The following is a 13,509-nucleotide window of genomic DNA, read 5'->3' as shown; positions in this document are numbered from 1 at the left end:
CCCCCCCCCCCCCCCCCAGTCTGTCTGCTCACATCTGGAAGGCAGGTTTGAGCTGGAGAGTGGCTCCCACTGTCAGAGCCCATCTCTGGGGTTACGTCAGCCGGCACTTGTTGGGAAAGGAACTGCTAGGGGAGACTCTAGCCAGGAGAACTCACATTGGTGACCGCCCTTTGAGGAGTTGTCCCTGGCCTTTGGCAGGATGGTTCTGTCGCCAGGTGTGAGAGTTGTGGGTGTGGCGAGTAGGCAGAGAGGTGGGATCTGGTGAGTAGGGAGAACAGCAGGCCGCAGTCTTAGGGCTGAGTCTTAGGGTCCAGCAGGATTCTAGAATACGGGAGTGCCGTGAAGGAAACTGAGGTTAGCAACTCAGTCATGTGACTGGGCAGGTACAACAGCAAGTAGGACATTTAGCAGCGGGTGGCACTCGAGGGACAGAGACCCGGTGCTCCTGCCAGGAATGGCCTTCCAGAGCCCACCGCACCCAGAGAGGGCAGGGCCCCCACAGCAGGATTGCTTATGGCCACTGAGCAGAGCTGAGGGCTCGGGGCCCAGAGCTCAGCCCTGAGACACACCTGAAGGCCCCAACGGTCCAGATGCAAGCACCTCAGCAGGTCTTTCCACAAAAGGGAGAAGACGGTGGAGACAGGGTAGCGTCCCACACCCCAAGGGATCATCTTGGAACCCATGACTTCCTGCCCGTGTCTCTGTTGGCTCCCTGGGCCCTCTCGTGCCTCAGCAGAAGCATAGTCTGGTCTCTCTCATGACGGAGCCAGCAAAGGAACTAGATACCCTCCAACCACCACAGTGGAAAACGAAAACCCACAGGAAGAAAATGTTCAAATAGACTTGAACTGTGGCCTGGAGTGGTTTCAGTTTCCTGATTTGCAAGACACACACTGTCCCAGAGTGCCAGGGGCCTGTGGTCACAAAAGCTCCATCTCAGAAGAGGCTAAGAGGGGGTCCTTTCCGGGGGAAGGCTGCAGACAGTGCTGCAGAAGGTAGCTGGAGAGGGGGTGTGCTCCCCGACCAACCCCTCTCTGGGTCTGGCCTTGCCAGGCCCCCTGACGAGTGAACCTCTGCTTCGGTGAGTTTTATTTTGAGATAATCCAAACATACCGGAAAGTGGCCCAAGTGACACAAAGAACTCCTGCATTCATTTGTTTTATGTCTTTCCTCTTTCTCCACATGCATGCGCAGTACACACATGTGTACGCATATATATATATAAATTTTTTCCTGAACAATTTGCAGGTAAGCCATGGGCACCAAACTCCCTCTACCCTTTGTATTTTCTAACAACGAGAATATTCCCTTACATGGCTACAAACAGATATCAAATGATATCAAATTCAGGAAATGTCATATTGATTTAAGACTTTTCTCAAAGACATCGTCCATATTCCAGTTTTGTTCCAGTAATTCCCTTTGCGACAATTTCATTACGATTCACAAGCGAGCCCTGAATCCCACACCGCTTTCAAGTGTCTTGTTTCTGTAGTTTCTTTTAATCCAGAACAGTTTTAAAAGTCTTCCTTTGTCTTTTATGACCCTGGCATTGTTGAAGAATGCTGGCCAGCTATAGAATGTCCCTTAATTTTGGTGTCTCTGTTGGTTCCTCATGTTTTGATTCAGCTCTATGTTTCCTCGGTGGGAATACTATTTAAGTTAGCATAAGGATTTGTCTTTCTCTGGGGGCCTTATCAGGAAGCATAGAATTCCATTTTCCCCCCTATTGGAGATGTCAGCTTTGATCCCTTGCTTAAGGTGGTCTCTGTGTGGTCACCCTTTTTCCTTTGGTAATGAACAGGTAAATTTGATATTATGTACATATCTTCTTCCTTAGCAGACTCTCCCAACCTAGTTTTAGCACTCACAGAAGATTCTTACTTGGATAATGGTTACTTTCATGGTTGCATCCATCATCCCTTCCGTATTTGTGAGTCCAAAATAGCCTGTGATTGGGTGGTAAGGCATATCCCCCCTGCTGAGGTTGGTAGATGAACTCACAGGGAGGAAGGGTCCCGATATGCAACTTGGACCCCTAGTCAGCTCTTGCCAAACTGTCCTGCGCTGTTGGGTGTGGGCTTTGACACACCTCGTAACTCATTTTGGAAATACATATTGCACGTTGTAACTCATCGTAACTCATTTTGGAAATACGTATTGCACCCTGACTGGATGACTTTTGAGCAACGTTCCCCCATCCCCAGGTTTACTGAGAAATGATGGACATATGTCACTGTATAAGTTGGAATAACCTTTGACACGCTTTACCAAAAAGAGGTGGGATTTTGATCACATGTGTTATAATTTGTTTTTGTGGCGTCTGCTGGAAAAATCACACTTTGGTCTTTTACACAGTGTTGATCGACAGAAAGCTGATCATGCTGAGAGTATTAATGTCTTCTCTCCATCTGACCCCTGCTCCAGAGGAGGGGGGCAAATTAGAGACACCATTTGAACCCTGAGGAGGATGGTTGGACTCAAAGGGCAAATGAACTATTGGAAGCAGATGAATTAAGTAAAACATGAATTTCCAGAAATGTTTCAAAATGCTTGTGTAGGAGCTGTTTGTGTAGGGGGTGTGGATTGTGGTGGTGGTAGTGAAGCAGAGAACGGTATTGCTTGGAATCTTGGTTATCTGTTGATCTGATTCAAAATGAATCTGTAACCAGTTTCTAGCCACTTTGTTTTGGTCTAGTTCTTACAGCCATTGACTGCTATTTCCGGAAGGGGTTTCTTTGGGAGACCCTCTGATTGCTTCTTTACTGGGGCTGAAATATTACGTTCTTGGTCTTGGTTTGAGTCTTTTCAAGTATGTTCTCTCTGGCCCACAGTAGGACCAAGGGAACCGCGGGGACTGTTGGAGAGGTTTCGCGGCTCTCATATGTTATTATAACACTGGTTGTTACAGGTCCCATTAAGGTAACTGTTTTCAGAACAGCAGTGAAAACTGTAAGTGGACATGAAGGAAAAGCAGCTGTTTTCCATAAAACCTACAAATGAACAAATGCTAGTTACCCCTGTGATGTGTGATCTGGAATGGTCTTTCCCTGCGTGTGTGTGCTTCTTGGAATGTGCCTGGATGCACACCCAGAGAGGAGAGAAAAGGGAAAGAGAGTAGGTTTGTAGTTGAGTAACTTTCAAAAACCCTGCAGAGGCTAACTCCCTCTTGGACAATCCCAAGGTGAAAGGGAGCCGCCAGTGCTCTGAATGGTACAGCCTTGTCGGGGAGCGAGCCACCCCAGCCCTTAGGGCTGACAACAACACACACGGATCTAGTCTGTGGTTGAGCTCACCCCGCTCCCATCTTTCCTGGGCTCTGGCTCAGGTCTGCAGTGAACTGGCAGGTCAGCTGGGGACTGGCTGATCTGGCTTGGCCTCTTCCGGGGGATTTCTTCTAGAGGAGCTCTCTCCCATGCCGCGTGCTAGCCAGGACCGGGTCCCGCGGTGGTCATGGAATGCCGAGCCTGTGCATTAGGAGCAGGAGACCCAGGTGTAGAACTCACACGAGGCCACTTCTGCAGCATATGGGCCAAAGCAAGTCCCATGACCAAGCCTAGATCCCAGGCCGTGGAAGCAACTGGACTCTGTCTCTGGAGGGGAGGGCAAGGTCTCATAGCAAAGGGGTGGGGATACAAAAGGGGGGTGATGGGGGCCATTTTCATAATCTAGTGCAGAGACCCTAAATATGTGACTGGCCCTTATTGACAGGGAGGAGGAAAATTTGATACAGATAATTTATAATTGTGGAAGTTATTAAAAACAACAACACTTCAGCTTTGGATTTAATGAGTTAATCCACATAAAGCACAAGGAACTATTGTTACGATTACCCTGAGTGGGTATGTCTCCTGAAGTCCTTGGCCTTGCTTAGAAATAATGCCTGTTGAGGATGAATTCAACAGTCCAGGGAACCAAGCTTTGGAGACAGTCACAACATGGGTCAAAGAAGTTGAAAAGAGGGTCTAAGTGCCAGGCAGACATGCCCGTCATATTCCCCCTCAGGGACCAGAGGCTGGAAGTTGGGTCCAGTTTGACCTTCTCTGACCAGTTCCCTGGGTTTGGCTCATGTTGGACGTAAGGTCAGAGCTTGGTGGGTTATTGCTAAAAGTGGAGTCGGCAATAAAGAGGGTACCCAGGTGTGAAGACTTTTATTTTCTCGAGACTTTCTCTTTGTTTATTTAGTTCGCCTTTATTAAGTGCAGGGCAGCCTTGGAGGCACTCTCCAGTGCCCTTTGTTATATGATAAAGGCAGCACTTAACTTTCCAGTGACTGATTTGGCTCCTGAATGTTGAAGGGAGGGGGGGGGTGGCCCTGCCTGCTTCGCTGTGTCTGCCCCTTCCAGGCCCCCTGGGGGAGCAGTCCACCCACAGCCTTGAATTCTGCCTGCTCTTGACCCCAGCGGGGGTGGGGGCGGGGTGGGGGGGGTGGTGGGTGGGGGCGGTGCGGGGATGGAAGGCTTCCCCTGCCTCCGGGTGTTTGCCTCTGTTTCCCCATTCTCTGGCCTTCTCTTAGCAGCTCCCGCCCCCTTCCCTGCCCACACCCCTCTGCAGTTCGCATAAACAGCTCCCAAGCTGTTTGTATGTGTGTCTAGAAGAAAAATTCTCTGAGGATTAAAAGCAGACACAGTAGAGGGAGTGCTCCCTTCTGCTTTAATCACTTCAGGCTCCTCTGTGTTGACACAAAGTTTTGTTAGTCTTTAAGTTAAAAGAAAGGAACGTTCAGGGGTGGCATGTGGAGGGAGTTTTTACTGCTTTGAATCTGTAAAGTGAGGGAGATAAGATAAACTGCAGAGCCTCGGGACACTCCCATTTTATGAGGCTTCTCTGCCCCTTGGCCGGCTTGGCTCGCTGCTACCTTCAAAGCGGCCCACGGGCTTGGTGAGCTCTTGGGTGGGAAGACTCACCCCCCTGGTCTTATCTGCTGGTGGAACTCATGCTTGAATTCTTGGCCGAAGTCTCTGCTCTTGTGTCGCCATTTTCCTTCCTTTCTTCTCTTTCCTTTTCCCACCCCACCCCCAAATGAATGGGGCGCCTGGTGACTTGTTAGGCTGTTCCCTCTGGTTTTCTGTGGTTTTTGTCTCGGGCCATGGTTCTCAGCTGGGGCTGATTCTGCCCTCACTTCCGGTGTGGCTCCTCCGTCCCCTCCTTTCTGGGGAGGACTGTTCTCGGGTCCCATCCGGTATTGGTTGCACCATCCCGGCCTTTCAATAGTTAAGACCCACAGACGGAGAGACTTTGTCCTTAAGAGTGTGACTGACCCCCAGGTCTCCGAGTACCTATGAGGAGTGGGGGCGCCACGTTGGCCCGAAGAGTTGGCCCCGGGTGTGGGTGGCTTTGCTGGCATCTGTTGCTGGCTTTGCCCATGGGAAGCTTCACGGCTAAGCTCTGACTCTTCTAGAGGAGTAGTTTACTCTGAGGGTGCTGACTAACTCACCCCTTCTTCAAACACCCACACTTCAAGGCAACCCCTATGAATATATGTTACACTGGAAATGCCCCATTTCTCAAATATTTATAAACATGTGGTCTCCTCAGAAGGTTCCAGATCTGTCATTTGGGCAAGTTAGACATCCCTGGGCCACCCTCCTTTTTCATAAGCACAGTGCACACTGACCAACACCAGACGGACCGCTGAGTGATGCCCGGTAGGGGTGGTGGGTTGGCCGGTGTCTACCTAGGAGGCGTTGGAACTGAGACCTCGAGCAGTTCACCCATCCTTCCAGAGTCGTGCTTTTCCTGGTGCTGGCCCTGCGGGAATACTGTCTGTGAGATGGCCATTCTCAAGGTGCCTCCTTCTGGCTCTTGCTGCTTCTTCTGTTCTAAGATCATGTCATTAAACACGGAGCTACAACTGTTGAGTGCCTGGGGCACGTAAGGCGTGGTTGTGGGCACTGCAGAGGTGGCGGTGTCCGCAGTCATCCGTCCCTCTGCCCTGCTGTAGTTGACATTCTAGCGGGGAGCAACACACAGTACAGAAAAGACGATGACGGGTAGTGGGTGCTGGGCAGAGACAGATGAAGCTGGGTACAGAGATAGAATGTCATGGGGAGGGGTAAAAGGCCTCTCAGAGGAGGTGACATTTGAGCAGAGACCTGACGAGGGAGAGGAGCCAGTGCTACATGGCTCTCTGCAGAAGAACATTCTAGAAGCCACAAGAGTTGGGGCAAAGGCCCCAAGGTGGGACCATGCTTGGCAGTTCAGGAGCAACAAGGAGGCTGATGGGGCTGCAGAGAAGTGAATGAGGGTCCAAATGCAGAAGACAGAGGAAAGGCGAGGGGCTCTGGGGACAAACCATATCACCGGCCTCTGGGCACTGCCATGCCTGCCGTACATCCTAACAGGGGCACTGTGGGGCCATGTGGAGACTAGACACTGAGGGGCCAGGACCGAGGTGGGGAGTCGGTTGTGGGGAGGGCATTGCAACAATCCAAGAGAGAGATGCTGGCGGCTTGGACTTGTGCACCCTCTCAAGCTGCCAGGCTCTCTCCACGCCCAGTGTGCTTCTGGTTGCCGGTTCCCTCCAGCTGATGGGATTATGGGAGATAGAGTCCCCCTTTACAGTCCGCCCGTTTTCACCGCGCCTTCCTGCAGTAGACTGAGACATCTTGAGAGCCACCCAAGATCCCGAGGGGAACCAGTTTCTAGAGCCGGGAGAACAAGGACTTTGGCCTTGTCTGCATCTTCCTAGGGAAGGGCCTGGCCTGAGGGAGGGTTCCCAAAGGCCTCACCTATCACCCCCCAGATTCTCTTCTCCCTGTGCCCCTTTCCCTATCCCTGTGTCTTCCCCTTGGCTTGCCATGACCCTCTCACCGCTGGCCCCTCCCCTCCCCTGCGGTAATAAAGACTTTGCTGCCCACCCTACCGCCTCACCCCGCCCTGACCAGACGTTCTTTACGAACCCCCACTGGGGTTCTCCTTCCATCGCACTCACCCCTCCGTCTTTCTTCAGAAAGGTAAGACAGCTTGATTCTCTGAAGCCGTCAGCCACTGTGGGCTGCTTGTCAGGAAGGATGCAGCGTAAGCCGGAATGCTGCTCTAATTTCCACATCACCCCTTCCTGCTGCCCGGTGAGTTATTTAATTAGGAGATGCCGTATTTTCTAGGGAAAACACTCGGAACAGAAGGCCTGATTTAGCTGAAAATGGATGCTTTTATTATGTATCAGAGAGCTGGAAATCGCTCGTGAGGAGTCAACATGTTGCACGCCTCTGAAACACAGGAAAACACAGGCACACCCAAGAAGAGCCATCACAAGAGACATGCCAGGCCGTGGGGGGACAAGGAAGTGTCACTTGCGGTGCCTGACTTGACCCTGCCTAGGAGCGCGTGAGCTTCATTTGGCTCAGGTTTGGCTAACGCTGCACTGCCTTTTGCATCCCGAGCCGGCAAAGAGAGCTGACGCGCTGGTTTTCTAGGGGAAAAAATTCGCTCCCTCCACATTCCCAGTGCAGACAAGCAGCGTAAAACAGAAATGAGCCTGAGCTGCCCAGAGTCCACACAGATTCCAGCTCAAAGTCTTTGAATTATTTATTCAATTCTTGCCACTTTGCACATTTGCCTTTAGAAGAAAAAAAAAAAAAAAAAACAAACCTCAGCTCACAGTAGCTCTTAGAAAACACGAGGAGGGCGTTCTCATCAGGATTTGATTCGTTCCAGGAGAGAACGTCTGGGTTTTCTGTTGGCCTGGGATTTCACGTCGAGGAGGTGCTGGTATGGTCCAGAGCCCATAGGACCGGATGTTGGCTAAAAGCCAAGGGCATTCTGTTTGTTTGTTCTTGTTGCTTGTTTGTTTCCCCCTTGGGTATCCCCTGTTGACCTGTGCCTTTAACTGTGCTTGCGACCCCCCAGACGGGTACGCTGCTTTGTGGCCCTTGGCTCTTTGGTGGCAGCTGGGATCTATTTCTGGGACACAGAGAGGAAAGAACAAAGATGCCATGCAGTGACTCCCCTCTTAAAGGAGCTAATAATTGAAAATTTTGAAAAAAAGATTTGATTGACTGAGAGCGTGAGCTAGCTGGTGGGGAGGGGCTGACAGGGAGGGAGAAACAGAATCCCAAGCAGACTCCATGCTGAGTGTGGAGCCCAACGCGGGCTCGATCCCAGGACCTGAGATTGCGACCTGAGCTGAAGTCAGGACTTCGATGCTCAGCCCACAGAGCCACCCAGGTGCCCCGGAAGAGCTAAGATTTAAAAACAGCTTGAGGAGAACTTGAAAGTGACTTTTGTGGATCATGCTCAGTGGTCTCTGGCTGTTGGATGGAGTGGTTGATGGTTATCTGCCCACTAGGTTTGCAGCCCTGCTGAGTGAGGGGCCTGTGCGGGGCTTTGTCTGGAAGAAGTTTACTTAAGGAGCTTGACATTTTTCAGGTTTCTGGAGAGCTAACGGTCTGGCCTTCTGTCGAGTGCTTGTCTGTCACCAGCGAGATGGATGGTCCCTTGACCCCTTGGACGCTTGCTCCTTGGAGTACGGTCCAGGCGAAGCCAGAGAAGGTGCACTCATTCATTCTTTGCTTTCAGCTTCGCTGAGGTATAAGTGACAAATGAAATTGTCATGTATTTAAAGTGCACGCCTGGATGATTTGATAGCCATGTGCAGTGTGAAAAGATTTCTACCGTTGAGTAAATGAACATGCCCGTCATCTCACATATTACCTTTTTTTCTTTTGTGAGAATATTTAAGTTCTACTCTCTGGGCCGATTTCGCCTCTATGATACAGCATCGGAGAATCTGCAGTTTCTAATGAGGTCCCTGGTGATGGTGGAGGGGCTAGGACCTCAAGTTGAGATCCCCAGTCCCTCCAGCAGCTCTGACTTCCTGTCTCCCCCCACCCACGCGTGGCTGTCCCTCCCTGTCCCCTTGTCTCCACCCTCCATCACACCCTCTCCTTTCCCACCATAACTTCAGCCCTTTCAATGGCTGATAATTGGCTTAGACTAATCAAGTCCTTCTCCAGAGCTTTGCCCCCAAAAGCAACTTACACTCTGGTAGCAAGGCCTTTGTGGGGTCACCTGACATGTTACAGAGCGTGGGCCTCTTCACACCTCACTCTGAAGCCAGACTGTTTGAGTTGGAATCCCAGCTCTGCCGCTTAACTTCAGGCAGACTGCTTGACCTCTCTGTGCCTCTCTCCTCATCTGTGAAAGGGGGATGTAAGCTATCCATCTCAGCCTATAGTCCTGAGCTTGGCCCTGGGGATGCTGTGCGTGGGCCTGCTCCGTCGTCCCCCTGCCGCCCTCAACTGCTCTGTGCTCTGCTCCAACCACACAGGCCACTGTCTGCTCCCCACAGGGCTTCCGCACCTGCTGAATGCCCCCCCCCCCCCCCCCCCGCCGCCGTCCCCGCCCCCCACCGACCCCCCCCCCTCCCCCCCCCCCCGGGGCTCCCCCCCCCCCCGAAGCCCCCCCCCCCCGCCACTAGAGCTGATGAGTGCCTTCAGATGATGCCTCACGCTTCCTGGGGGCCGGCTGTTCTGCCCCCTCCCTAACTTGTGAGACTCCTGTGGTAGAGATCCGCTTTTCTCCTCCTTGCCCTGCTTTTGGCCCTTCGCACTTCTACATTCAAAGTATAGTGGTGGAATTGATACGGGTCTCTACTCCTGGCCTGGGAGTTCCGCAGAGCAGGGACCCGATTCATTTGTGTTGATCCGTGTGTCATCAGGGGCGGGCATCTAGAATGCACCCTGTAACTATTTGCTGATGAGCCCCGTGGCGTCACACACCGGGCGCGCCCTATGCGCGTTGTCTGCCTCTTTTAGGGAGTGTAGGGAATTGGGGGGGGGTGTCTCTGAAAATACGATACTGGGAAACAAAAACCAGACTCCCTTCCAAACCTCTAACAATTGCCTTTTCAAAACTGTCGTAAATATATAAGAATTCAGCTCTGAATGTCTCTGTAATTGGTAGCATGAATCAGCCCTCGAGGTCAGGAAGGCTTCTTTGCTCTGGCTTTAATTAGGACAAAGCGGAAGCCATCTCTATGTAAATTAATCAATCCATCCAGGCACACTGCTTCAGCCCCATGATCCCCCCCACCACCACCACGCTGCAGCCCTAGGAAACAGAGATGAATGATGCGGTTTCTGCCCTTGAGGGGACAGGCGGCACACAGCGAGTCCCTGGAGAGTTGACTTAGGGGGAGGGAGGACTCAGTAGGGGTGCGGCAGGCAGGCGGGCAGCCCTTGGCACCAGCAGCCTGCTTTCCACGGCTCCCCCTCACCCTGCCTTTCAGAGAGGTTGAGACGGCACCACACCACGAGGCAGCTTCTGGAGACCGTCTCCAGGGACCGGGTGCGATTCGGGTACTTCAGTGAAAATGTCAGCGTTGTCCGAAAGAGCCCAGCCTGGGGGCTGGGGCTGGAGCTGGGGGCTGGGGTAAGCACACTGATCACCCAGGATCAAACCCTGTCCCTACCACTCACCTCTGGGCCAGGGCGGCTGCTGTCTGAACCGCGCTGAGATTCCAGTTTCCTTAGCTGTGAAAGGGGAGTAACGATACTGATGCCCGGAGCCGCACTGGGCACAGCACCTGCGTCACGGGGGTGGCGAATCTGTTGTGATCATGAGTCTCAGGCCTGCAGAGCCGTGCCTGCCATAGACCTCTGTGGAATTTTTTATAATGAGCAACGACCGTCACCAAAACAGCCTGTGAAGTTGTTGGCAGGTGTCTGCCACGAAAGGAGTGTGGGTGGGTCAAAGCGCTTGCAAACGTGAAGGTCCCCGGTAGTGGCTTTATATGGGATTTTCTCAAGTGCAGGAGTCCATGTGGTTAGAAGGTTTATTACTCTAAGTCCCTTACATATTTTTCAACAACCTTTTTTTATGAGGCTGCTGGGTTTTTTTATTTTTAAATTACAGGTTTTTAAAAAAAAATTGTTTAAAGCAGTCTGGGAGTCATCACTTCTGAGTACTGAATGGTAGGTGGGCGGCCTGAGGGTCACTGACACTGCGCCTTGGCTTCTGTGACCTTGGGCAGGCCCCGGGGGCCTCTCTAAAGTCTTGTTTTGTAGTCCATACAATGGGGCTGAAAGTAATGCCGATTCCAGGGCCCCTTTGAAGGCGAAATGGCACCAATACAAAAGTGTGTCACTGTGGTCCAGTAAATTGTTGCTTTCCCTTTTCTTCCCATTAATATGCATTTTCTCTGAGCAAAAGTGTTGTCAGCACTTACCAGAAAGAATTCCAAAGCCACATTAAGGGAGTCTGTGACTGTGCTATTTCACCATTTTCCTCTTTTGATGGCGATTTCTCTCACCTCTGCGGAGGAAGGAAGGCTTCTCAGAGTCTGTAGTCTGAGAGGTCATTCTGGTGTGCATCTGCCCCCGCGTTAAAACATTTTTCCCAGGTCACACTCATGATGCCTAGGCAGCTGATAGGCATTTGGGAGGAATTCACAGGATGGGGGAACATGACTTGATTTCAGGAGCAGAAAATTGGATGTTCCAACGACAGAACGTTAGAGAATGCCGCCTGAGAGAGAAGCTTACGAGGAGGCCAACGTGGCTGGTGGTGCCTGGCCCACTGGCTTCTGGGAAGTGACGCTGCGCTCTTCTCCCCCAGGGCCCATAGCTACCTTTGCTCCCCGGCACACACCCTCAGAAATCACTGTGGTTAGAGACCTTGGTGGCTTTTGGTGGATTTGGGGTTGCTTTGGCTCTCCTGTTTTGAAGGTTAGGGACTGGGGCTGGGAAAGCGGCAGCCACTTCAAAGAGGGAAAGACAGTGTAGTTCTGCCTCTTGCTGCCCCGTAAATGGTAACTCCCCAGGGCCTATGGCTTCATGAGGGACCCTGGGCCAAATCTGCTTTGGAGGTCCAAAATTTTATGGTATAAACTGTTCCAAACATAAAGGCAAGTATTTAAAAATAATTTCAAGCAGTTTCTACAAGCTCAGGTTGTTTGACTCATGAACCAAGCAAGTGACTGGATTCACCGTTCGGTGTAGGTCTTCGTATGTCTGATAGATGCTACCGATGCCCACCTGTGTGCACTTGACATTCACAGTTGGTGTGTATACCCGGGCATGGTCCTGCTCCCAGTAGCTACAGTTCTTGGCCTGGGAATTCTTTAGTCAGTGAAGAATGAAATTGGGTGATCAGTACCCCGGCTTCCTCCCCCTCAGCTGGGACAACTCTGAGCTGTGTTTTAAAGTATCCCCCAGAGTCTACCAACAAAATCAAACCTCTGTCACCGACAGCGGGAATCTGTTTGATAACCTTCTCTTTAGGACCGCCCTTCCCTCCCTGTCACATTTCCTCACTCTGTTCCCATGCTTCCCAGATACACTACTTACACTTGAATCTTTGTCTCAGGGTCAGCTTTGGGAGGAATCCATCCTAAGGCAGCATTTCAGAGTGTCCCTAAAAAAGAAAAAAAAAGTAATGATCTCATTTACTGAAATACAATATAAAACCTGGGTTATCAATCCAGCGCCATCATTGCCTCTGGCCTTGGGCACTTTACTTTGTTTCTTTTTTTTTTTTTAAGATTTTATTTATTTATTTGAGCGAGAGACAGAGAGAGACAGACAGACTGATAGCGACAGAGATAGTGAGAGAGAGCACAAGCAGGGAGAAAAGAGAGGAGTAGGCTCCAGCTGAGCAGGGAGCCTGATGTAGGGCTCTGTCCCAGGACCCTGGGATTGTGAGCTGAGCTGAAGGCTGATGCTTAACCACTGAACCACCCAGGCATCCCACTTAACTTCATTTCTTGAGATGGCACCTCTTCTATAAAATGACGGTCATGGGCTGGGGTAGGCTAGGCAGTGTGGGTCAGACAGTCACTTCTGTGAGATGAACTGGGAATTCCAAGTCATGTAGCATCTCTGGCCCTGCCCACTAAAACAAGTGAGAGGGGTCTTCCCCTAGTCATGGTGAAATAGAAAACATCCCTTTCAAGAGGCAGCACTGTCCCTGGTCTGGAACCGCTACCAGATCATTTCTGAAGTCCTCTGTAGCTTTGACGTTCTGTGATTACTTTCTCGTCAAGAACCCACCAGGCACTTATGTGCTCTGAAAGGATTGGTTCTTTCTTAGAGCAGGTTTATCCCTGGGTAATGGTGTCTCTGGTTATCTCTACTTTGTCAGAGACCCACTCCTACAGTATGAAACAAGAGAGAAGGAGAAAAGTTCTGGAAAGTCAGATTTGTGATTTAGTCCTAAACCATTTATTGTTCTACCACTGGAGTGATTTGGGGCCACCACAAGTTTCCTTTCTGTGTCTTCTAGAAAGGTTCAAAGAGCCCAGTAAATTGCTTTTTCTTGAAGAAAATCTAAAAATATGTTCCTGTGAAGCAAAGATTGATCTCATTATGTTACATGCCTAGCCACTGTCTGACATGTTGGACACAAATCAACGGTTTGTTCTTGTTCACTATGTGAAACCTTTGAGAACTTTCCTTTGCAAAAAAATTTTTCCCATTCTCAGAAGGCACTGGAAGACCCTACTGCCATGCTTCTTTGGTGGGTAGTGAGCTTAATTTTTCCAGAAATGAAAGTTTAGAAGAATTCTTT

General features: G+C 50.8%; 1 protein-coding gene and 1 long non-coding RNA gene across 3 annotated transcripts in view; one reads left to right on the top strand and one right to left on the bottom strand.

The window, feature by feature from the left end:
- Nucleotides 1–13,509, top strand: part of NHS (NHS actin remodeling regulator) — a 335,272-nt gene that overhangs the window by 132,295 nt on the left and 189,468 nt on the right. The gene's annotated exons all lie outside the window — the stretch shown is intronic.
- The window catches only part of LOC132007729 (uncharacterized), a 3,883-nt gene continuing 1,543 nt past the window's right edge, over nucleotides 11,170–13,509 (bottom strand). Inside the window, exons 2-3 of the long non-coding RNA XR_009401425.1 lie at nucleotides 12,291–12,357; nucleotides 11,170–11,256 (exon numbers count right to left, since the gene is read on the bottom strand). This is a non-coding gene — a long non-coding RNA (uncharacterized LOC132007729). The remainder of the gene's footprint in view (nucleotides 11,257–12,290; nucleotides 12,358–13,509) is intronic.

Source organism: Mustela nigripes, chromosome X, assembly GCF_022355385.1.
Source record: "Mustela nigripes isolate SB6536 chromosome X, MUSNIG.SB6536, whole genome shotgun sequence".
NCBI lineage: Eukaryota > Metazoa > Chordata > Mammalia > Carnivora > Mustelidae > Mustela > Mustela nigripes.
Note: the sequence above shows the minus strand (reverse complement) of the source record. Positions and strands in the feature narration are given on the sequence as shown.